The sequence below is a fragment of the Bison bison genome, unplaced genomic scaffold (assembly GCF_000754665.1).
Source record: "Bison bison bison isolate TAMUID 2011002044 unplaced genomic scaffold, Bison_UMD1.0 scf7180017864519, whole genome shotgun sequence".
Classification (NCBI taxonomy): domain Eukaryota; kingdom Metazoa; phylum Chordata; class Mammalia; order Artiodactyla; family Bovidae; genus Bison; species Bison bison.
In genome coordinates, this window is record NW_011495072.1 from 9,224,800 (window position 1) to 9,249,320 (window position 24,521).

Genomic DNA, 24,521 nt, shown 5'->3' on the forward strand with positions numbered 1-24,521 from the left:
ACAAACTCATTGGAAAAGACCATGATGCTAGGAAAGACTGAAGGTGTAAGAACGGGACGACAGAGGATGAGATGGTTGGATGGCATCACCGACGTGCTGAACATGAGTTTGAGTAGGCTCTGGGAGTTGGTGATAGACAGGGAAGCCTGGCGTGCTGTGGTCCACGGTGTCACAAAGAGTTGGACACAACTGAGTGACTGAACTGAACTGAATTGAGTCAATTCATTAAAATTTCACATACTTTTAAAAAAGTAAATAACTTTGGACTAGAAATCAACTATAATTTAAAATAACAATAGAAAAGATAGATGAAACTAAAAACTGATTCTTTGAAAAGATAAGGAAAATGGTTAAACCTTTAGCTTGGCTCATCAAGAAAAGAATGGAGAAGCCCCAAACCAATAGAAACAGAAATGAAAGAGATGTTACAACCAACACCACAGAAATACAAAGGCTCATAAAAGACGACCATGAACAATTATATGCCAATACAATGGACAACCTGGAAGAAATGGACAAATTTTTAGAAAAGTGCAATCTCCCAAGACTGAACTGGAAATAAACAGAAACTATGAATAAATCAATTAACAGTAATGAAATTGAATCCATAAGAAAAAACACCCAACAAAAAAAGCCCAGGACCAGTTGGCTTCATAGGTGACTCTACCAAATATTTAGAGAAGAGTTAATGCCTATCCTGTTCAAACTATTTCAAAAAATTGAGAGCAAAGAATGCTTCCAAACTCATTCTATGAGGCTAGTGTTACACTGATACCAAAGCCAGACAAAGATACTATAAAAAAAGAAAATTACAGGTCAATATCACTGATGAACACAAACACAAAAATTCTCAACAAAGTACTAGTAAACCAAATCCAGTAATACTTTAAAAGGATCAGATACCATGATCAAGAAGGATTTATCCCAAGGATATAAGGATTTTTCATTATCTGCAAACCAATCAATGTAATACATCATATTAACAAATTGAAGAATAAAAAATCATATGATCATCTCAAAAGATATAGAAAAAGCTTTTGACAAAATTCAACATACATTTTTTGATAAAGACTCTCCAGAGAGTAGGCATAGAGGGATGACCTCAATGTAATAAAGGCCATCTATGAAAAACCCATAGCTAATATCATATTCAATAGTGAAAACTGAAAGCATTTCCTCTAAGATCAGGAACAAGATAAGAATGCCCTCTCTCGCCAGTTTTATTCAACATACTTTTGGAAGCCCTCTAGGCACAGCAGTCAGAGAAGAAAAAGAAAAGTAATCCAAAGTGGAAAAGCAGAAGTAAAACTGTCACTGTTTGCAGATGGCCTGATACTGCACATAGAAAATCCTTAAGATGCTACCAGAAAACTGCTAGAGCTCATCAATGAACTTGGTTAAGTTGCAGATACAAAATTAACACCCCAAAATCTGTTGCATTTCTATACATTAACAATGAAAGATCAGAAAGAAAAATTAAGCAAGAAATCTTATTTACCATTTCAATAAAAAGAATAAAACACCTAGGAATAAATTTACCTAAGGAGACTAAAGACATGTATTCTGAAAAATAGAAGATGCTGATGAAGAAATCGAAGATTACACAGATACAAAGATATACCATGTTCTTGGATTGGAAGAATCAGTATTGTTAAAATGACCATAACATCCAAGGCTGTTAGGGGAAGCACACTGATTGAAACCGCCCACCATGGCCAGGCACCATAGTAACCATTTGCATGAGTTGTTTTATGACAGGTGATCCTGATAAGGAATAGGAAACTAATAAGCCACCACCAACTGGAAGAGTTTGGGAAAGGTCAAAAGGAGACACCGTCCACTTCCCAAAATCCCTCTTGCTAGCATCCATCTTGGCTGAGCAATGCGTGCGCCACCAGGAAAGACTCTGAATTAGAATGATTGGCCAAAGACCACCAGGAAACTAATTCCATCACCATAAAACCCAAGACTGTGAGCCACGCGGCAGAGCAGTTCTCCTGGGTTCCCTTACCCTACTGCTCTCCACCCAGGTGCCCTTTCCCAATAAAATCTCTTGCTTTGTCAGCACACGTGTCTCCTAGGACAATTCATTTCCAAGTGTTGGACAAGAGCCCAGTTTTGGGCCCTGGAAGGGGGTCCGCCTTCCTGCAACAAGGCTATCTAAGGATTCAATGCATTCACTATGAAAATACCAATGGTGTTTTTCTCAAAACTAGAACAAATAATTTAAAAATTTGTATGGAAACACAAAAGACCCCAAATAGTCAAAGTGATCTTGAGAAAAAAGAACAGAGCTGGAAGAATCGGACTCCCTGACTTCAGACTATCTACAAAGCTGCAGTAATCAAAACAGGATGGTTCTGGCACAAAAATAGACACATAGATCTATGGAACAGGACAGAGCCCAGAAATAAACCCATTCACCTATGGTCAGTTAACCTATGACAAAGGAGGCAAGACTATGCAGTGGAGAAAAGACAATTTCTTTAATATATGGTGCTGGGGAAAACTGGATAGCTTCATGTAAAAGAATGAAATTAGAACTTTTCTAATACCATATATAAAAATAAACTAAAAATGGATTGAAGACTTAAATGTAAGACTGGATACTATACTATACTGAATACTAGAAGAAAACATAGAAAAACAGAACACTCTTTGACACAAATCATAGAAATAGTTTCTGGATCTGTCTCCTAAATAAAGGAAATAAAAAACAAAAATAAGCAAGTGGGAACTAGTTACACTTAAAAGCTTTTGCACAACAAAGTAAACCATTGACAAAATGGAAAGACAACCTACTGAATGGGAGAAAATATTTGCAAATGATGGACAGATAAGGGATTAATATCCAAACTATTTAAACAGCTCATACAACTCAACATAAAAAAAAAATTTTTTTTAAATGGACAGAAGAACTAAATAGACATTTTTTCAAAGAGTAAATGCAGATAGCCAACAGGCACAGGAAAAGATGCTCGACATTGCTAATCATCAGGGAAATGCAAACCAAGACCTCAATGAGATATTACTGCACATCTCTCAGAATGGCTACCATCAAAAAGAACCCAAATAACAAATGTAGGCAAGAAGATATGGAGAAAAGGGACCCGTTACACACTGTTGAGGAGAATGTAAATTTGCATAGCCACTCTGGAAAACAGAATGGAGATTTCTCAAAAAACTAAAATAGAACTACCATATGACCCATCAATTCCACTCCTGGGTATTTATCTGGAAAAAACCCCACTAATTTGAAAAGAATTATAAACATGTATCCCAATGTTCATAGCAGCATTTACAATTGCCTAGATATGAAAACAATCTAAATGTCCATCAACAGATTAATGGATAAAGAAGATGTGCTATATATATGTATGTATGCACGCAACACATACAGAAACCCACACAGTGGAATACTACTCAGCCATAAAAAAGAATAAAATGTTGCCATCTATAGCAATATAGATGGGTATGGAGGTAAGTAAGATATCACTTATATGTGGAATCTAAAAGAATAAAATATAATAATATAACAAAAGTGAAGCAGATTCACAGTTTTAGAGAACAAACCAGTGGTTACCAGTTGGGGGTGAGGGGCAATTTAGGGGTGGGAGAGTAGAGATACAAACTATTGGCTTGAGGATGTATTTGTATAACATGGGAAATACAGCCAGTATTTTGCAATAACTGTAAATGTCAAGTAACTTTTAAAAATTGTATAAAAATTTAAAAATATTTTAAAAATTTAAAAAGTAAAGAATTATGGAGAGCAATCAATTAAATACTTTTAAACTACACTCAATATATGAAAAAGATATGAATTATAAAAATACTTTACAAAGGCTATAGGTTATACAATCATGCTGGTCTATAAAGAAAATTAACATAGTCGATCCAATTGTACATAAAAATATGTAGAATATGTAGAAAAAATACCCTTAGAATTCTGAAAATAAGTATTTTAGCTGTCCTCCAGATAGTCATTTATTAACAGCTGAGGCAATAACATAATGCTTTAAATGAATATGCATCAACATGCCTTACAATCATGCTTATACTGGTACCAAGTACTATAGTCTAGTAGTTCCACTCATGGTACTCTGGTGTGGTGTAATCAGAGGCATACCATAAATAATTTGATAGGATAATAGTTAAAATACTGAAGGTACTACTTTAATATAATTATAGACTGGAGACTATTCCTATTTTACCTTTATAGTCCTTTTCATTTCAAAAATGGGTTCTTGAGTAGAAAATAATTTTCTGAGCTACAATTAGCATGATGAGAATCGTGCAGATCCAGTGCAGGTCCTTTAGATGTGTCTTGGCTGGTGAGGAACCATATTAGGAATTGCCCTTCTTGGCTACATTCATTCATCCTAATGTTCTTTGAACTCCTCGCACAACTTCACTCTTCTTTGCTATTGCTCAAGCTTTTCTTCTGCCTCCAATGGCGTTTCCACTTCCCTTACTTCTTCGTCTAGCTTCCTGTAAAATTGTTACTCAAATGTTACCTCTTCTGTGAAGCCTTTTAATCCTACCAAGATTTATCACTTCCTCTCTGCTTGTTTTATGAATACTGTTATTTTCATTCTCATTCATTCAACATCCATTTGAATGCCTGGAGTGATAACATTCAAGCCACATAGCTTCATGATTTGAATGTGTGTCAGTCATTCCAGCAGGAATGTGGATGTTTACATACAATGACAGTTTCTTAATTATCTTTGTACTCCCAGAGCTCAGTGAGAAGTGACAAGAGTAGGCATTTAGTAAATTCGTGAGCTAAAAAGATAAAGAGCATGTTGTGTCATGGACTATTAGAATCTTATATGGAAGGCTATAGATGAGACTGATCAAGGGAAGAGGAAGGAAAAGGAGCAGAAGTAGAGAGTAGGCTGTAAATCTCAAAAAAGCACGTCACTTGTAGCCAAAGAGCAAACTGTTCCATTGTTCCAACTGAAGTTGGCAGCAGCCATTTCCCAGTGGACGAGAGTACCAGGATCCTTTGTTCACCATGCATTTTATTTATTTTTTTTAAGTTAATTTTTTAAATTTTATTTTTTAATTTTACAATATTGTATTGGTTTTGGATTCCCTCAGCAAAGCCATTAGTTGCTTTTTAAGTTGGCTACAAAGTGGATATTAAAGTCCTTGATACTTGCCAGAGGGAAAAACAAACAGGATCCATGAATGTGCAGGGGCACAGGTTGGTACAAAGATAGGAAAGCCCACGTGCCCAGAAATGAAAAGAACAAGGTAAATCAGGGCATAAGAGAGAGACCCAACCTCTTTCTGTGCATTCCAACCCTTGGGTCTGCCACTGTGTTCTGTGTGCTGGTAGACAGTGGAAATCAGTGCCATGAAGATCCTGGTCTTGGTCTTGGTTTGTCTACAGTTCTCAGAGGGCATGGTAAGGTGTGTATTGGGATTTCGTTTCATCATGAATTTGTGTGAATGAGCATGACAATCTAGGGAACAGCAAAGGACTTCTCCCACAAGTCTCTTGGAAAAGCAGTCAGATTGTTCCTTGATATCATAAACTGGTGTTGGGCCACTGCTGTGGGTCAAGACTTAAATGAATGGTATGTGTGTGTGTGTGTGTGTGTGTGAGAAAGAGAGAGAGAGAGACAGAGAGATTGTGTGTTGGGTGTTTTGTTGCTTAAGAAGAAAGGATGCATGATCCCTGCCTCAGCTTACAGGAGGGACTGGGGAGAAACAGACATTTCTTCTCTGGAAACAATTTTTAAGTACAAAACCAAATATATGGTGTAGTGTATTTCCATGCTGGAAATGCTTGAGTGACTGTGGTGGTCAGAAATTGCTCTGGGAGCACTTCCTAAAAGAGGCTCTTTGGGTAGAGTACTGAAGAAGTTTGGAGGACCTAGGTTAGGTCCTTGAAGGGACTGCTGTGATGGGATGTGTGAAGCTCATTCGTTTGGTTTACCCTATGTTCTGCAGAATCATCCTGAGGAAAGGCAAGTCTATCTGAGAGGCAAAGGAGGAGTAGGGTATACTGGAGAAATTCCTAAAGAACCTCCCAAATGTTGGTCCGGTTGCTAAGTATCATTTTGGTATTACAAGCCCTTACTTGCTTACAAGCCCTCCACAAACTACCTGGATGTAAGTGAAGTGGGATGTGGTGTTCGTGACCCTCAGCTAATAACCATTGTTAAATACTTATTTGTGCCTCTCGTTAACTTTGATTTTGTACTAGTTGTTGAACCTAAGTTTCACATTCCTGTGGAAAGTATCTGAAAGTTACAAGTTGGTGCTAATAGTATGGGCTTCTCAGGTGGCTCAGTGGTAAAGAATCTGCCTGCCAGTGCGGGAACTGCAGGAGACACAGGTTTGATCCCTGGGTCAGGAAGAGCCCCTAGAAAATGAAATGGCAACCCACTCCAATATTCTTGCCTGGAAAATCCCATGGACAGAGGAGCTGATGGGCTACAGTCCATGGGGTCTCAAAGAGTCAGAAGCAATTGAGCTCGCACGCAGGGCTGCTAATAGTATAGTAGCTCCTTTTCTTTCTTTCCTCTCTTCTTTCTTCCTCCTTTCCTTCCTCCTTTTCTCTTATTACTGGCTCATCTCTCTACAGCCTTGTCTATGTAGTAAAGTGATTCATAGTGGGAGTGTTCAAGTCAATTGAGAGACTGAAAGAACATCCTAACAATGAGCTGCAGGGAAAGAAGGAAAACACATGCAAGTCCACCAGCCAAAATATCCAGTGGCTCCACACACTGTATACAATCTCCCTTTTCTGAAAAGATTCACAGGAACCTAGAGCAATTGTTTGAATGTTCTTGAGGCTACAATATCGGCATAGGCATCTTAACGTACATAGAGTCTCAGAGCTGGAAGGTACTTTAATGGATCTCCTATTTCAAATCCCACATTTTACAGATAGAGGAGCTAGAGGCAGGTAAATGACACAATGGACCCCAATTCACCTAGCACTAAAACTATCTCGTAATAAAATTCTTTTCTCTCCATGCTACCTTTCACTCTAGACTCTCTAGCTCCCTTTGCAAGTATGTGACCAGGAAGGAGGAGAATGGTGGTGGAAGTATCTAACACCAGAAGAGAAGGGGAGACTAGTGTGTATGTGTGCATGTGTGAATGTAGGCGTGTGTCTGTAAAGCTGGACAGTGGATAGACACTGGGAAAAGAGAAAAAAGTGATTCTTCTCCTTCTTTGGGTAGTCTGATATTACAAACCAGAAAACACTTTTGGAAGAGGATATTGTCTTTCCAGACCAGGTCTTAGCTGGTCAAAGGTTTGCAATTAGGGATAAAAAAGTGGAGTACTGAGAACATTTGACTCCAGGAGGAAAGGAGAATTGGAGGCAGAAGCCTCTTATTCCCCAAGGAAATCATTTGGGCAAAATGTGACTTCAAGTGGGCCAACTTCTTCCCCATCCTTTGGACAAGGCTTGGCTACTTATGAGGGTGACAAACCTTTCTTTGCAGTCTTTCTACTTTGGGGAGATCAGCATTGGGACACCACCCCAAAATTTATGGTCCTCTTTGACACAGGCTCCTCCAACCTGTGGGTGCTGTCCACCTACTGCCAGACCGAGGCCTGCTGTGAGTACACCGGCATCACTACCACCCCTGAGTGGGAGGGGCAGCGTCCAAATTGAGCACAGGCTTATACTGCTAAGTCCAGAGTTCTGGCTGCATAAACATTATCTCTTCCTGCTAAAGTTGGGAACATCTGGATGTCTTGCCTTTGGTCTACGTTTCAGAAGTGCTGACAGTTCTGGGGAGAGACTGCAGACACAGACTGAGGCTTCCATTCCTTTCTACTTTGTTCTTTCCCTCAGCTCTCTCCCATGGGCTGGAATTCCTGGCATTTTTGAAGAGATCCATCCCTCAGGGATGGTGGGGTGGAGAGAATTGTGGCAATGTATGTTATCCAAGGGGACAGGCTTTGCTGTGGCCAACATAGTGTGTCTACAGCACAAAATTGCTGAGGCTGAGGCCCTATCACATCCGTGGTCTGATGACCCCAGGTTGTCAAGGGTAAGTTGTCTCCAAGTATTTTGGGAATTAATGATTGACACTAGTATTTCATCTTCCTATAGCCACTCACAATAGGTTCAACCCCAGCCAGTCCTCCACCTTCAGTCTCAATGGACTAACCTATACGCTGTCCTATGGGAGTAGAAGCCTGAGTATGGTCCTGGGATATGACACTGTGACTGTGAGTGATATTCTCATAGTTGTGGAGGCTCTGTGGTTTGCCTCCTAGTTTCTAGAGCCTCAAGCTTCCAGAAAAATCCATAATTACCAATTTAGTACAACCTCCCCAGAAGCTAAGAGTTGGAAAGGATGTCAAAGGCCATGTAATTCAATCTTCCTCCCAAGACAGGCTTCCACAGCAGTCCTGACTGCAGAAAGCTCTTTATGCGATGCTAAGGTTGCTGTGTCTTGTGACTTTGTTTCCTAGTCTTAACTCTGCCCCCTGGAACCACCTAGAATAAATCCTCTCTCTCCTCCACACCCTTTCACTATGGATATTTGATGACTTGTCCTTTCACTATTTTCTTATTTCCTCATTCTCAAAGTTCTCTGTTGTTCTTGCACATGGATTGATGAGCATAAAACCAGTTTTATGGTTTTATAAATAGAAAAATAAATAGAAGAATAGAAAAAAAACTATTCTTTCACTGTAAATGGATGTGGAAACTATAACTCCAGAAAATGATTGCCTCTGCTTCCCCAACACCTAGCTATTTTTTTCTGGGATACACATGGTTGAGTGACACTGTTGCCCTTTCCCCTTCCACCCTTGCCCTCATGTTTGAGCTCAGCATGAAAAAAGCCAACTTCCTCTCCTGGGAGGGGTTCTACATCCCAGACCCTGGGTACCTAAGTCTGGAAGAATTTACCCGCCTGAACTGTGAAGCTCTCTGTCTGCTCACTCCAGGTTCAGAACATTGTCACTGATAACCATGAATTTGGCCTGAGAATGAGCCCAGTGACCCTTTCTACTGTTCAAACTTTGATGGGATTATGGAAATGGCCTACCCCAGCTTGTCGGTCGGAGGCACCCCAGCAGTCATGCAGCACATGCTGCAGCAGGACAAGCTGACCCAACCCTTCTTCAGCTTCTACTTCTCTTGGTAAGAACCCTTGTCCAGGGAAGGACCCATCAAATGAGGCTCTGTGGGGGCTTTGGACAACTCAACATCAGACAGAGCCTAGGTAAAAAAAGTTACCTGATACAATGAGTATAATGTGCTATATACAACCCCACATATATTTCTGAAAATTTGTAATTACATTTTTGGGGGAATTTTATTTTAAATGTACTGGAAGAATTTTTAACAATGGCCATACTAGCCATATGATGACTCTCTTCTTAAAAATGGACAATGCTCCTTCAACATTTGTTCAGTAAATCCAGAGATTGCTGTGTTAGATTTGCACAGCTGTAGAGTGATTGAATAAGCTCCATGAGCATTTACTATAAAGAGAACAGAAGTGAAGTGATAACTATAATAACACCTCCAGCTTTATATTGAGTGCAGCACTTTCACAGCATCATCTTTCAGGATTTGAAATAGCTCAACTGGAATTCCATCACCTCTACTAGCAGTCCATCCTAAAGGAGCTCAGCTCTGGGTGTTCATTGGAAAGACTGATGCTGAAGCTGAAACTCCAATACTTTGGCCACCTCATGCGAAGAGTTGACCCATTGGAAAAGACCCTGATGCTGGGATGGATACGGGGCAGGAGGAGAAGGGAACGACAGAGGATGAGATGGCTGGATTTCATCACCAACTTGATGCACAAGAGTCGGACACAACTGAGCGACTGAACTGAACTGGCTTTATAAAATATTCTTGTAGCAATAACTTCAAATGACATCTGAAAAATCATATTAGCTCTATTTTGCCAGTGAGGAAATGGAGGCTTAAACATGTTGTGAATGTTAAACAAGTTCAGTCTCTGGTAGGCATGAAGCCAAGACTCCAGCTCAAAAGTCTTGATCAGAAATCCAGTACCTTTTATCTGGACTCAAACTTCATGGCAAGCTTTATTCCCTGATCCTTTATTCCTAAACACATGGTCCTCAGGGTATCTGATCCAAATGGCTTACTCTGATGACTGGCAGGCCAAGATAGTAAACACAGGAGACCTAGAACCTCTTCAGATTATCTAGTTATCTAATTGACCCTGATAGGAGCATCTCCATCATGGCCAGCTTGGGGTCTCTGTCAGGCCCCATCCCAGGCACTCTCAGTGGGGTTTCTTCTTATCCTCTCCCTGTCCAGGGAAGGCCTCTCTGGGATATGCTTATAGTCTGTTTTCAGGTGCCTGTCTTCTCCTTTATGATGCAGTCTGTGTTTCCAAGTCTCTCACGTTTTGGGTGTTTCTCTGAGAATTCTCTCGATTGTACCTTGAGCAAGGTGGAGTCTAAGGAGCAGATGAGAGGACAGCACACCCTTGTTCTGCAGTTCCTCTGTGTCTGAAGGAGAGTGGAAAGAGGGGAGGAGAGAGAGAGGAACTGCTTGACCCATCTGTGCTGCAGGACTCATGCACTTGGCCTTTCTCCCCAGACAGCTGACTTATCAGTATGGTGGAGAGCTTATCCTGGGAGACGAGGACACTCAGCTCTATTCTGGTGAGATCGTCAGAACACTCAGCTCTATTCTGGTGAGATCGTCAGAACCCCTGTTACCTGGGAGCTGTACTGGCAGATTGTCATCCAGGAGTAAGTAGAGTGGACAGTTTCTAGGGATTATGGGCACTCCCATAGTCCCCCAGCATGACACTGTTGCCTGTTCCTCTCAAGACATGAATTACTTAAAGAATCACCAAACCCCTGGCTAAGGTCGTCCTGGAGCCCAGTAGATGCTTGCGTCTAGCTCTTGACTGAACCTTTAGAACTGGCCACTGAGCTTTGCCATGCCAGCAGGTTGGTCATTCCTAGGCCCTGTGAATTCACAGCTTTGTTCTTAAAACTTCATTATACCATCAGCATAATCTCTACCCACTTCCATCATCAGTAAGAGTAATGCTGTCACTTTTTCTTGGGGATGGTCTTGATCACCGCCTCTTGTACAATGTCACGAACCTCTGTCCATAGTTCTTCAGGCACTCTGGCAATCAGGTCTAATTCCTCGAATCAGTTTTGTCACTTTTACTGTATAATGTAAGGGATTTGATTTGGTCGTACCTGAATGGTTTAGTGGTTTTCCCTACTTTCTTCAATTTAAGTCTGAATTTTGCAATAAGGAGTTCATGATCTGAGCCACAGTCAGCTCCCAGTCTTGTTTTGCTGACTCTATAGAGCTTCTCCAGTCTGATTTTGGTATTGACCATTTGGCTTTTGAACTGTGGCATTGGAGAAGACTCTTGAGAGTTTCTTGGACTGCAAGGAGATCCAACCAGTCCATCCTAAAGGAAATAAGTCCTGAATATTCATTGGAAGGACTGATGCTGAAGCTGAAACTCCAATACTTTGGCCACCTGATGTGAAGAACTGACTTTTTGGAAAAGACTCTGATGCTGGGAAAGATTGAAGGCAGGAGGAGAAGGGGACAACAGAAGATGAGGGGGTTGTATGGAATCACTGACTCAATGGACATGAGTTTGAATAAGCTCTGGGAGTTGGACAGGGAAGCCTGGTGTGCTGTGGTCAATGGGGTTGCAAAGAGTCAGACATGACTGAGCGACTGAACCAAACTGAATTGAATGTGGTCACTGGTGTTTTCCACATTCCAGATATGCTAAATATTTTACTATACTATTGCATATAAGAATATACAACACTATAAGGATATCAGCATCATATTGCATTCTATAGATAAAAAGAAATCAAGGCTGGGAGGTTAGTAAGTTAACCAAAGTCACACATTTCAAGAATTTTAAAATTTGAGCACAAGCTTATCAGATCTCCAATTCATGATTGTGAATCTGTTACTTCTACACTTAAAGCTGCCAAGTATTTTCCATCACATGCAAGTTTAAAGACAAAATGCCTTGGCCTTGTACTCAAGACCATACAAAACCTAGGCCTTACCTATCAATACAGCCTTCCCACTACTTCCTGATCTGAAGCATAGATGTCATCCTTGCACCTTGTCATAACTTTCTGGCTTCTTTTGTTTGTATCACCTGGTGTATCCCTCTTCTCCTCTGTGCTTATTTGAACTTTAGGCAAACTTCAGAGCCTGGATTAATTCCTATCTCTTCCAAAACCTCTCCTGGAGGCCCAGTCTATGGTGATCTCTCTTTGAATCCCTCTCCTGGAGGCCCAGTCTATGGTGATCTCTCTTTGAATCCGATAGTATTTACTTGTGCTCGTATCGCAGGTTGTATGTCCTAATCGCTGGGTAAGCACTGGAAAAACCTGGCACAAGGAGATTAAAGAAGACATGCACAGTTTTTGCTTTCCAAGGACTGGAGAGGTCACCAGTCCAAGACTGAGGCTATTATTCCAGTAATTACAAAGGCCCAGTAGCATCACGTGGGCAGATGTGTCACAGAGTGGCCCTGCTTCCTGGAAGATGCAGAATGTTAGAGCTCCTGAACTGGTGGGTGATAAGAGGAGGACAAGGCTCATGTTTGCAGAAGAGGCACCTGACTTTTTCTTTGTATTGGTGTCTCTGTCAGGTTTGCAATTGTGACTAGGCCACTGGTTGGTGTTCCGAAGGCTGCCAGGCCATTGTGGATACAGGGACTTTCCTGCTGGCTGCTCCCCATCAGTTTATGACCTCCTTCCTGCAGGCAATGGGAGCCCAGGATAATGAGGATGGTGATGTGAATAACTAGAAACCAATGGTTTCTCTGCACATCCAGGTAGCCTCAGGACAGGAGCCCGACAGCATGAGTTCATGAGAGGGAGGAGGAAGCACTGCAGGGGACCCAAACCCCTGGCAGGACAGAACCGGTGGAAACAAATCTTGAACCTCCAATGCAAAAAAGGGAAAGGGGAGGGAGTAATACTAACTCCATCCAGACTGTGAGGTTGCGCTGAGTGGTTGTCAGGAGGTGCTGCTTGTCCACTGTAGGTTCTAGGGGCACATTTCAGCTCAGTCTGGCTGCTGTCATTTGCATGAAATAGAGTCAGGGCACAATGTACTTCTCCATTCCACTTGGTTTTCTTCCTTCACTAAGAATGTACCTTTGGGCTTTACTCTAAATAGCCTTCTGTCCCCATGTCTGCTCCCCTTGGTGCCCATATCTGGTTTGCTTTTCCTTGCATCCAAATATCTGTGTGTGTGTGTGTGTGTGTGTGAGAGAGAGAGAGAGAGAGAGAGAGAGAGAGAGAGAGAGATGAATACATGGACTGGTGCATACACACTTGGACATGAGAGGGTGTGACTGTACTTGTACAAATGTGTGCCCATGCCTTTTCTCTATGATTTGAGGTTAGAATTTGGTCCTGGAAAAGCCTGACTCCTTATGACCATATCTGTACTCCCAAAATCTAAGAGCTGAGATATGTTTAAAGGAGGAGTCAAGAAGCCAGAGGGTTGGTCTGTGTTGCGCATGGGAGTCAGGCCTGGTCTTCCAGTTTCTGCAACAGTCTCTGCTGGACGATGGGAAAGAGAGTCCCGCAGGAAAAGGGGGGCCTTGGGCCCTTTTCTAGGCCCACAGCCCCAGGCGTTCTGCAGCGTTGTCTCTTCTCTCTCAGTTTGTGGTAAGCTGCGACTCTGTGGAGAGCCTGCCTACCATCACCTTCACCATCGGCAGGCCCCAGCTCCCACTGCCGCCCTCCACCTATGTCTTCAATGTACATATTCGCCCCAGGGTTCCTGCATGTGTGCCTGGATGGGCCCAGAGGCTGTTCTGTGTCCCAGCTCGCATCTGGGCACCTATGGGCAATTCCCAGGGGCAGGACTGAGGGTGAACAAGAAGTCAGGGACCCCCAGGTGTCGTGGGACATAGAGTGGGGGACATTTCCATGGGGCAAGGCCTCTGCAATGCCCCTGGTGATGGCCTGTCCACTGTCTCTTCAGAACGATGACTACTGCATGCTGGGGATTGAGGCCACTTACCTGTCCTCCTCCAGCAGGGAGCCCCTGTGGATTCTGGGTGATGTCTTCTTCAAGGAGTTTTACTGTCTTTGACATGGCCCACAACTAGGTGGGCTTTGCCCTCTCCACCTAGAGGAGTGTGAGGCAGCCATCTCCACTCTCCCTGAGGACTCTGCGGTTGCCCTGATGCATCTGGGGTGAGGGCAACGTTTCAAACAATCCTGATTCCTTCAGCTCACAAGAACCTTTCTTCATGAAACTAATAAACTCAAAAATCTTCAAACATCTTTGAGGTTCCTTCCAATAAACAACTTAGTATTTAATTCTAATTTGAAACAGCAACAGCTGTTGGGGGATCTGTTAATTGATGGACGAGAACATGCATGTAGCATGGGCGTCAAGGACACGGTGGTTTCTGCAGGAGGGTCCCTGGTTAGAGGTTTTCACCACTCCTAGCACTCTCTTCTCCATCACTATTTTCTCTCCATTCTTAAAAAAGAAAGTGAACCAGAGCAATTGATGACTCAAGAATTTTTAACTAAACAGAAACCTAAGATAGCTTTTTAAACAGGGGCTCTGATGGCCAAATATGACCAGAAAACAGTTTTTGTGTGTGTTTGTTATTGAGAAGAGCAGTACAGCTTTAATGAATCTGAATACTCTCTGACTTCTTTGCCTTTATACCCTACATGCATTCTCAGGCTGCCTAACAGATTCACGTTACCTGCCTGGGCCCGAAAGTGTTTGAGTTTAACACCCCAATCTTATTTTACAGTGGAAAGAACTGAGGCATCGAATGACAATTATGTAGTTAGTGTTAAAATCAGATCCAGACATACTTATCATATTGCTATGTAATGAAGCTGGTTGTGTGCAAGTTACCGGGGCATGTAAATATAGGTGAGGCTTGGCTCTGGCCCTCTAGGAATTTTCAATCAAGTGGAGTGTATTGCTTGTTTTCTTTTTTTTAAAAATTTTAATTTTGTATTTAAAAATTTTTAAGTTGTTTATTTTTTTCTTCCAGTTTTATTGAGATATGATTGACATACAGCATTGTCTAAGATTAAGGGCTTCCCTGGTGGCTCAGATGGTAAAGAATATGCCTACAATGCAAGAGACCTGGGTTCGATCCCTGGGTCAGGAAGATCCCCTTGACAAGGGAATGGCACCCCACTCCAGTATTCTTGCTTGGAGAATTTCATGGACAGAAGGAGTCTGATGAGCTACAGTCCACAGGGTCGTGAAGAGGTGGATACAACCTAGCAACTAACACTTTCATAATGATTTGACTTACATACATCACGAAATGATTACCACAATAAGTTTAGTGAACATCCAGTCATCTCATATAGATACAAAAGAAAAAAAAAAAAATTTTTTCCTTGTGATGAGAACTCTTAGGATTTATTTCCTTAACAACTTTCATATACAGTTGTTTAGTTGCTCAGTCATGTCCAACTCTTCGCAACACAACTATAGAACATAAAGCAGTGTTAATCATATTTATCATGTTGTACATTACATCCCTAGTACTTACTTACAACTAAAAGTGTATCTTTTGACCACCTTCATCCAATTCCCCCATCCCTCCACACTTTGTCTCTGGTAACCACAAATCTGGCCTCTTTTCCTGATGAGTTTTTTGGTCTGTTCGTTTGTTTTTGAAGTATAATGGACCTACAACACTGCGTTAGTTCCTGGTACACAACATAGTGGTTTGATGTGACTGGCTGATGGGCAGGGAGGCTGCCAGCTCTAGTAGACTTGAGTAAGGATTCCCAAGGGTCACTTTCCAGTACTAGAGTTCTCATGCTGGAAGGAGTTCCCCTGATGGCTACTGCCAGTGTCTGTGTCCACAGGGAATGTCCCAGTTCCCTCCTGCCTCTACAAGAGGTCTCCAAGATCAGCAAGTGAGTCAGACTGGAATCCCTTCAAATTATTGCCTCTGCACTGGGTCTCAGAGTGGGTGAGATTTTGCACGTGTCTCTTAGGAGTAGAGTCTCTGCTTCCTACAGCCTTTCGGTTCTCCTGTAGGCAAGTCCCACTCACCTTTAAAGTCAGACACTCTTGTCATCCTAGTTACAGGATCCCCAGGCTGGGGAGCTCAATGTGGAGCTTGAATACCTCACTTTTGGGGGAGAATTTCTGCATTTGTGATGATCTTCCTGTTTGTGGGCCACTTACCTGGGTGTGTGAGTCTAGACTATACCACATCTCTGTTTTTCCTACCCATCTCATTGTGATTCCTTCTTTATATTGTTAAATGTGGGAAATCTTTTCAACTAGTTTTCAGGTCATTCTCATCAATAGTTACTCTGTAAATAACTGTAATTTTGGTGTGTCCATAGGATGAGGTGAGCTGAGGGTCTTCCTACTCTGCCATCTTGGCCACTTCCCTTGATAGGACATTTTACTTTTGGGGCACTTTTTCTTTTTGAAGTAAGCTCACTAGCTGAATTTGCATTATCTCATTATCAGTGATCACCTGGAGCGGTTCTTCTCATGAAGAAATGCTGCCTCCAGGAAATTAAAAACCGTTATTGCTCTGGGACCTCAAAACTACTTCAACCAATGTAATTAGGACATATCTGGAAAGGAAGATGTAAAGTATTATCAATCCAGATATATGTAAGTTGTTGATGGTGGATGTAGGTATGTATTTTTCTAGGGGCTTCCCTGGTAGCTCAGCTGGTAAAGAATCTTCCTGCAATGCAGATGACCCTGGTTTGATTCCTGGGTCGGGAAGATCCCCTGGAGAAGGGATAGGAACTCCAGTATTCTCGCCTGGAGAGTGTTATGGACAGAGGAGTCTGGCAGGCTACATAACACATAATGCATTGATTTTATTGAACTGAGTTGTGTCTACCTTATTTCTTTTCTGTTGCATTTCTCTGATGAAAGAGTCTTTGTGTCAAAGGGAAGGGAGCTGCACGTTAGCCCCAGTTCACCTCCATCCTCATCCCCTGGCCTGTCAGCCACTGTCCCTGCCTCAGTTTCTCCTTTATTCATGCTCTGGCCTCTGGGATCAACTACATAGAACAAAGATCTTGATTTAGAGATGTAATTTCTGGGAATTTCTCAATACCTAGATACAACCAGATGCAAACTATCATGAGTCACCTGAAATTCATCAGCAAGCACAAACCTGCTGGGACAACATAGGATAGTTCTGGTAAAGCCAGAGCTAGAGAATTCTATTTGCTTCTGGATTCTAGAAAATAACACCCAACAGAAACTGCCCCACAGGTTAAGCTCTGTTCTGCCTTGACTATCGCTGTGGGACGTGGACTCGATTTACTAATATGAGACTATTCCTTCATATTTCACTAGCACCCCTTTGTCTCCACCATGCTAAATAAGATCTTGACTGACCAATTATCATATTTTCTGCTATAGAGAATTAGAGGAGTGAAAGGAGAGAGAGAATTTGTCTAGAGAAGTAGGAAGATAGAGGAAAATATTTAGCCGAAAGAGCTGACAGAGAATGTGGAAGTGAAAATGGTGGTAATTGTGGAAGGTGGAGGAGAAGATAGAGATCTGGAATCTGTTGGGGAAAATGTTGCAGAGCAACATCTCTGAAGGGGGATGTATGATGGGGATTTTGAGAAATGATTATGCTTACAAATTCTAATTTTTATCAATCTTCAAGTGATATAAGATTGGAATCCTCTTTAATTATCATTGGCAGCTGTAATGTGCTTTTAAAACTGAATTCATGCAGACAGTGGCCATATGGGACCCTAGCCGATAGTTTGAATATATTTGTTAGTAGGAATTGATCAGGTAGGAAAAGTTAAAGGCATCTCATGCAGCAAAAAAAAAAAAGCAAAGAACAGTCCAGAGACTCAGAAGAGTTTGTGCCATTGTAGACCAGCAAGGAATCTGAACTGACTGCAACACCCAGTACCTGGAAATGATGGCAGGGAACAAGGCTGCCAGGTGGATTGGATCAGAGGAGCCTTGATAAAGTTTGGAGTTTATTATCCAATCAATGGGAACCACCGTGGGTTTAGAGGAAGAGAGAGACATGATCAGATCTTTGTTTTAGGTGGAGAGGCCTGCTGGCAGAGCCCCATCTGCTCCACAGCTTGTCGGGATTCCCTGGGTTTCTACTCCTGTGGGAGACACAGCTCCAGATAGCTGCATATGCTTCACTCCTGGTAGAGCTTCCACTCTAGGACCCTGGCCACTTTCCTAGCCAGGAGAGACCATGACTGAGAACCCGAAACAGAAGTGAAGGACCCCAAACCTAGAATTTACAGCCAACCCGAAACAGGGAGCACTCACATCCCTCTATCTTAGTTCCACTCTGACTCACCTTTTTACTACCCCAAAGTCAAAGGAACCACAAAAAGAACTCCCCACAGTTCTGGTGGAACATTTTGACAAGGCCTCCTTCCCTTTTCCTGTCGTGGTCAAAGACATGGCAAAGGGATTTTTATCTTGAGAAGATTTGACGTGTAATGAGTTCTCTGAACTTGGCCACAGCATATGAGAGGTCTGACAACACCTACCCAAGTGGGCTGCCCAAGGCCCTGGGGAATGTGGCAAGCATGGAGCTGGATGCAGGCTCTGCAGCTGGATTCCGGTACAATGCCCTGTGCAGCTCTTCTCCTGCCATGGAAATAACGAGGTCCTTCTCAGCTCAGCATTTCAAGGGCTTAGAGGTGTGTCCTAGCAAGTCAGGCATTCTCTGAATTCATCTAACCCCAAACGCTACATATGTAGTTTCCAATCCAAATCTCACTGTCTCTTTCTGCAATATCCCACTTAATAGAATGACTTTCACAATGATTCTACTCCTTCATCCATCACCTTTCTTACCACTCATAACTTTCCCAGTGCCACACTTTGTAATGAAGAACTAACACTGTCCTCAGTGCTCAGCTCTGAAACCTGGCACCACCCTACTCCTAAAGAGCCTTGGAAGTCTGTGGTCCATGAGCACCTGAGGATGCTGAACATCACCCATGGGAGTTCATACAAGAGGCTCTGGGGCATCCTGGGCCTCAGCAAGAATACGGAGCTGTTCAGATGTTGCCCTCGCTGAACATGCAGCCAAGTTAAGGCAAGACCAGATAAACTGGACCCTGGCTTGAGGTAATTATTGAGAGGTGAGAATCCAGTCCATTGGAGCCTTGATGGCTGCAACAGGTAGATGGGCCAATGGTTTAATTAACATGCATTTATTTGATTCTGACTGTACATTAATTAGGTGGGGCTTCCCAAGTGGCACAATGGTAAAGAATCTGCCTGGCAATGTGGAGGTGCAAAACATGCAGATTCGATCCCTGGGTCGGGAAAATCCCCTGGAGAAGGAAATGGCAACCCACTCCAGTACTCTTCCCTGGAGAATCCCATGGAAAGAGAAGTCTGGCAGGCTACTGTCCATGGGATCACAAAGAGTCAGACATAACTGAGCAACTGAGCATGCATGCACACACATATATTAGGTAATGTCACTTCAATTATCCCATCTAATACTTACAACAAAAATTTAAAGTAGGTTTTACTCTTCCCACTTGTCAGGAAGCAAATTGAGGTTACGAGTCATGTGACAAGGTATTCAAGGATCTTGAAGCTGGAAGGAGAAGAGCTTATCTTCAAGCACAACAGTGTCTGCTCAGAGCCCATGCTGCTCCTACTCACCACTCACTAGGTGGTGGGGACCCAGCTCCAGGACCCCCTCCTCTCCAGGGTGGCTTTGGCACAGCAGTGAAGAGGAAGACCTGTGCAGCACTCACCACAGGACTTACTAGGAGCTGACTCTTCATCGTTAGGTACGCAGCAGTGGAACAGGTCTGTAGCTTCGCAGGGAAGCCCTCAGCTGAGTCATGGCTTTGTTTCTTGCCTTGTTACAGGTCTGGCTGTGTTACAGCAGTTGCAGCTTGCTAAGCATCATGAGGAATCCTTTGAAAATCTAAGACAGCCAGAGTCTCCACCTCCTATAGCACAGTCAAAAGTGTTACAAGAAAGAGGGAAAAAGAGAAAGGAAGGTATGAGGGAAGGAAGGCAGAAAGGTGAAAAGAAAGGAAATGTGAAAGAGAGCTTCTTTAACCTCACCTCCCGTACCACTGTATCCACATTCCTTTGGAGTAGAAATGAGAATGAGCTTGCTAAGGATAATGACAACCCTTACCAAAGTAAAGAAGACAGCACTTGAATGTATTAGTTTAGAGAGGATCAGTCATTAATTCCATAGAAATTAGAAATCTTTGGTGGGAAATGGTCCACTTTTATCCTATACCTGCTCTGACTCCACTCCCATGTCCTTGAGAGGGAAGTTTACCTTTTAGCCTTACCTAAGCAATCTAAGCCTTTCTGATGCCCTCCTCACATCCGTAGTGTACACAGCTCATCTATGTCTTCACCACTATGGTGTTTGGATTCAGGGCAGGCCACCCTGAAATATACCTTCAAGGGATAATGGACTATTTTTAAATAAAATGACTTAAGAAATGGCTCATGTGAGAAGAACACTTGGATTCCCCTTCCTGTCTCCCAGAAGGCAGGAAATAAACCTTGCACGTGAAAGGTGTGCCCCCCACCCCCCATATCTGGAGGTAGAAGGTCACCTTTGTCCCCAGAGACAGGGAACTCAGGGCCAAGAAGTTTGTAGAAACAAACCATGTTACCTCTTCATTACTCTGCTATCCCAAGTGCCAGCCCCTTTGTTTTGTTAAATCTTTACAAATAATTGTTTCTTTACCTAAAAATGATATATAAATTTTCTGCTATGCTCAATTCTGAGGTCCAATCTTTATGAAATTTCCAAGTTTATGGATTAATTTTTTTCCTTCTGTTAATCTGCTTTGTGTCAATTTAATTATTAGGTCAGCCAAAAGAATTCATAAGAAATGCTGGACTGAATGAAGCACAAGCTGGAATCAAGATTGCTGGGAGAAATATCAACGTCTGATACGTAGATGACACCACACTTATGGCAGAAAGTGAAGAAGAACTAAAGGCCCTCTTGATGAAAGTGAAAGTGGAGAGTGAAAAAGCTGGCTTAAAACTCAACATTCAGAAAGCTAAGATTCATGGCATCTGACCCCATCACTTCATGGCAAATAGATGGGGAAACAATGGAAACAGTGAGATTTTATTTTTTTGGGCTCCAAAATCACTGCAGATGGTGATTGCAGCCATGAAATTAAAAGATGCTTGCTCCTTGGAAGAAAAGTTATGGTCAACCTAGACAGCATATTAAAAAGTAGAGACATTTCTTTGCCAATAAAGGTCTGTCTAGTCAAAGCTATGGTTTTTCCAGTAGTCATGTATGGATGTGAGAGTTGGACTACAAAGAAAGCTGAGCACTGAAGAATTGATGCTTTTGAGCTGTGGTGTTGGAGAAGACTCTTGAAAGTCCCTTGGACAGCAAGGAGATCCAACCAGACCTTCCTAAAGGAAATCAGTCCTGAATATTCATTGGAAGGACTGATGTTGAAGCTGAAACTCCAGTACTTTGGCCACCTGATGTTAAGATCTAAGTCATTTGAAAAGACCATGTTGCTGGGAAAGATTGAAGGCAGGAGGAGAAGGGGACCACAGAGGATGAGATGGTTGGATAGCATGTAATCTGTGGGGTTTAATTATTTATTTATTTTTCCTCCTGTTTATTTTGCCCTCTGAGATTCCAAGGCTCACCACAGACCTGCTGGAGAGAGTGTTTCCTGGTGTTTGGAAATTTCTCTTTTTTAAGACTCCCTTCTGAGGACAGATCTCCATCCCTACCTCTTTTGTCTCTCTTTTTATCTTTTATATTTTGTCCTACCTCTTTTTGAAGACAATGGGCTGCCTTTCTGGGTGCCTGATGTCCTCTGCCAGCATTCAGAAGTTCTGTGGAATTTGCTCGGCGTTGAAATGTTATTTCGATGAATTTGTGGGGGAGAAAGTGGTCTCCCCAAACTATTCCTCCACTATCTTAGGACCACCTCTTGAGATGGTTGGCTGGCATCACTGACTCAGTGGACATGCGTTTGAGCAAGCTCCAGGAGTTGGTGATGGACAGGGAAGCCTGGTGTGCTGCAGTTTATGGGGTCTCAAAGAGTCGGACACGACTGAGTGACTGAACTGAATTGAACTGAAGAGGGAAAGTTGCCCCTCCCCAAGAATGGTCAAAATCATGATGGTGCCCTACATGATGATGTCATCTACTCTGGGTTTCAGGCCCTCAAGCAGCAGTCAGTACACTATCCTAGTATATCTGAGAAAGTCATGGACACATGCTCTGGATGGACTTGAAGCTCAAAGCTAGTTTGGGGAGGCCATCTCCCCACTCAGGGCTAAAGTACATGGATGACTGGATGACTCTGGAGGAGAGAGGAATGAAAGTGAAAAGGCACCCTGACACAAATCAAAATGACTTCTCTTTCCTCAGCAGTGATTTTACTTGTCACAGTGACTATCTTCATTGCTCTAATCTTTTTTTTCCCTTTCCTTACCTTTATTTCTGTGAAAATTAATACAGGGAAATCTCATTTAAAATGGAATTGAGATGCTAGAAGGGGAAGCTCTCACATAGCATCATCAAGGTCAGTAACAGGAAGGACAGTCCATTACAGACCCCGACAGGAAGGATCATCATCAGGAAACAATAGTCAATTACAGGGTTCACCATGAAAGATATACTTGTATCTCCTACAGGAAACCAACTCCCTAAGCTACTAGGCCTATGACAAACCATCATCAACCCAAATTCTCGCTTTCCTCCTTTCATTCAAAAAAACCCCTCCCAACTTCCTCCTTTTTACTCTATAAAATAATGTTTCTTTCCTTTGTTTGCTGGATTTTCTTTGGCTTTTGCCAGTTATGGTAAAGACTCTGCCTACCAATGCAGAAGACCCAGGTTTGATCCTTGGGTCAGGAAGATCCCCTGGAGAAGGGAATGGCAACCCACTCTGGTCATATGTAGCATATGACCTACATATAGTATATGCTAAAGTTTATTTGTTGTGCTTCCATTTATTTCCTTGGCTTCTCTGGTGGCTCAGATGTTAAAGAATCTGCCTGCAATGCAAGAGACCTGGTTTCAGTCCCTAGGTTGGGAAGATCCTCTGGAGAAGGGAATGGCAACCCACTCGAGTATTCTTAACTGGAGAATTTCATGGACAGAGAAGCCTGGTGGGCTACAATCCATGGGGTCGCAAAGAGTCAGACACAACTGAGTGACTAACACTTTCTTTCACTTTCTATTTATTTCAAGAAGTATTTATTGAGTCTGTCAGTCAGTTCAGTCAGTTCAGTTGCTCAGTCGTGTCCGACTCTTTGCGACCCCATGAATTGCAGCACGCCAGGCCTCCCTGTCCATCACCAACTCCCAGAGTTTACTCATGTCCATCGAGTCGGTGATGCCAGCCAGCCATCTCATCCTCTGTCGTCCCCTTCTCCTCCTGCCCCCAATCCCTCCCAGCATCAGAGTCTTTTCCAATGAGTCTACTCTTTGCATGAGGTGGCCAAAGTACTGGAGTTTCAGCTTTAGCATCAGTCCTTCCAAAGAACAACCAGGACTGATCTCCTTCAGAATGGACTGGTTGGATCTCCTTGCAGTCCAAGGGACTCTCAAGAGTCTTCTCCAACACCACAGTTCAAAAGCACCAATTCTTCGGCGCTCAGTTTTCTTCACAGTCCAACTCTCACATCCATACATGACCGATGGAAAAACCACAGCCTTGACTAGACGGACCTTTGTTGGCAATTATGTGCTAAATCATCATGGTAGGTACTAAGGATAAGATGCTAGATAGTCAAGGAAGAAGGGACTGTTGTTAATACAAGTTTGTGTGCCTCATGCACAGTGAGGCCAAACAAACTGAAACTTCAGAGTTTGGAGCAGAGGAACATTTATTGCAGGAGGCATGCAATAAGTATGCAAGAACAGGGTGGCTCAAACCCAAAAAGGCCCCTAGCTCTCTGAGGGTTTAGGCAAAGCCAGGTGAGGGAGGTGGGGTCCCAGTGTACGTGATCAGCTTGTGCACAATTCTCTGTTTGGCTGATGGTGAGGTAGCAGGGTGGTGTTACAAAGGTTAACATTATCAGTCCTTAGGCTCCAGGAGGCCTGAGGCTACAGGCTTATGGTCATCAAGTAGTTAACATCTTCCTTTTGTTGGAGAGTTTTTTTTTTCTTTTTTTTTTTTAATGGGCTTCCCTTGTGGCTCAGCTGGTAAAGAATTGCCTGCAGGACACCTGGGTTAGATCCCTGGGTTGGGAAGATCCCCTAGAGAAGGGAAAGGCTACCCACTCCAGTATTTTGGCCTGGAGAATTCCGTGGACTATATGGTCCATGGGGTCACAAAGAGTTGGACAGGACGGAGTGACTTTCACTTTCACTGGGGTTTTTTACATTTGCAAAACAACTCAGGAAATGTGCATCAGATACTGTTATCTAGGTACTTCAGAGAGGAGCTAAAGCAGAGGATAGGGAGGAGGGCCTGTCCCAGGAAGGCCCCATAGAGTTCTGATCAGTTACAATTCCGTTTTCTTTGATAATCCTCAATCTTGAGGAGAACAAGTTTTGAACAAGAAA

At 42.7% G+C, this 24,521-nt stretch overlaps 1 pseudogene; it reads left to right on the top strand.

Annotated features, from left to right (window-relative positions):
• Positions 1 to 5,365: 5,365 nt before the first annotated feature.
• On the top strand, positions 5,366 to 14,129 carry LOC104981635 (annotated as a pseudogene).
• The last annotated feature ends 10,392 nt before the right edge of the window (positions 14,130 to 24,521 follow it).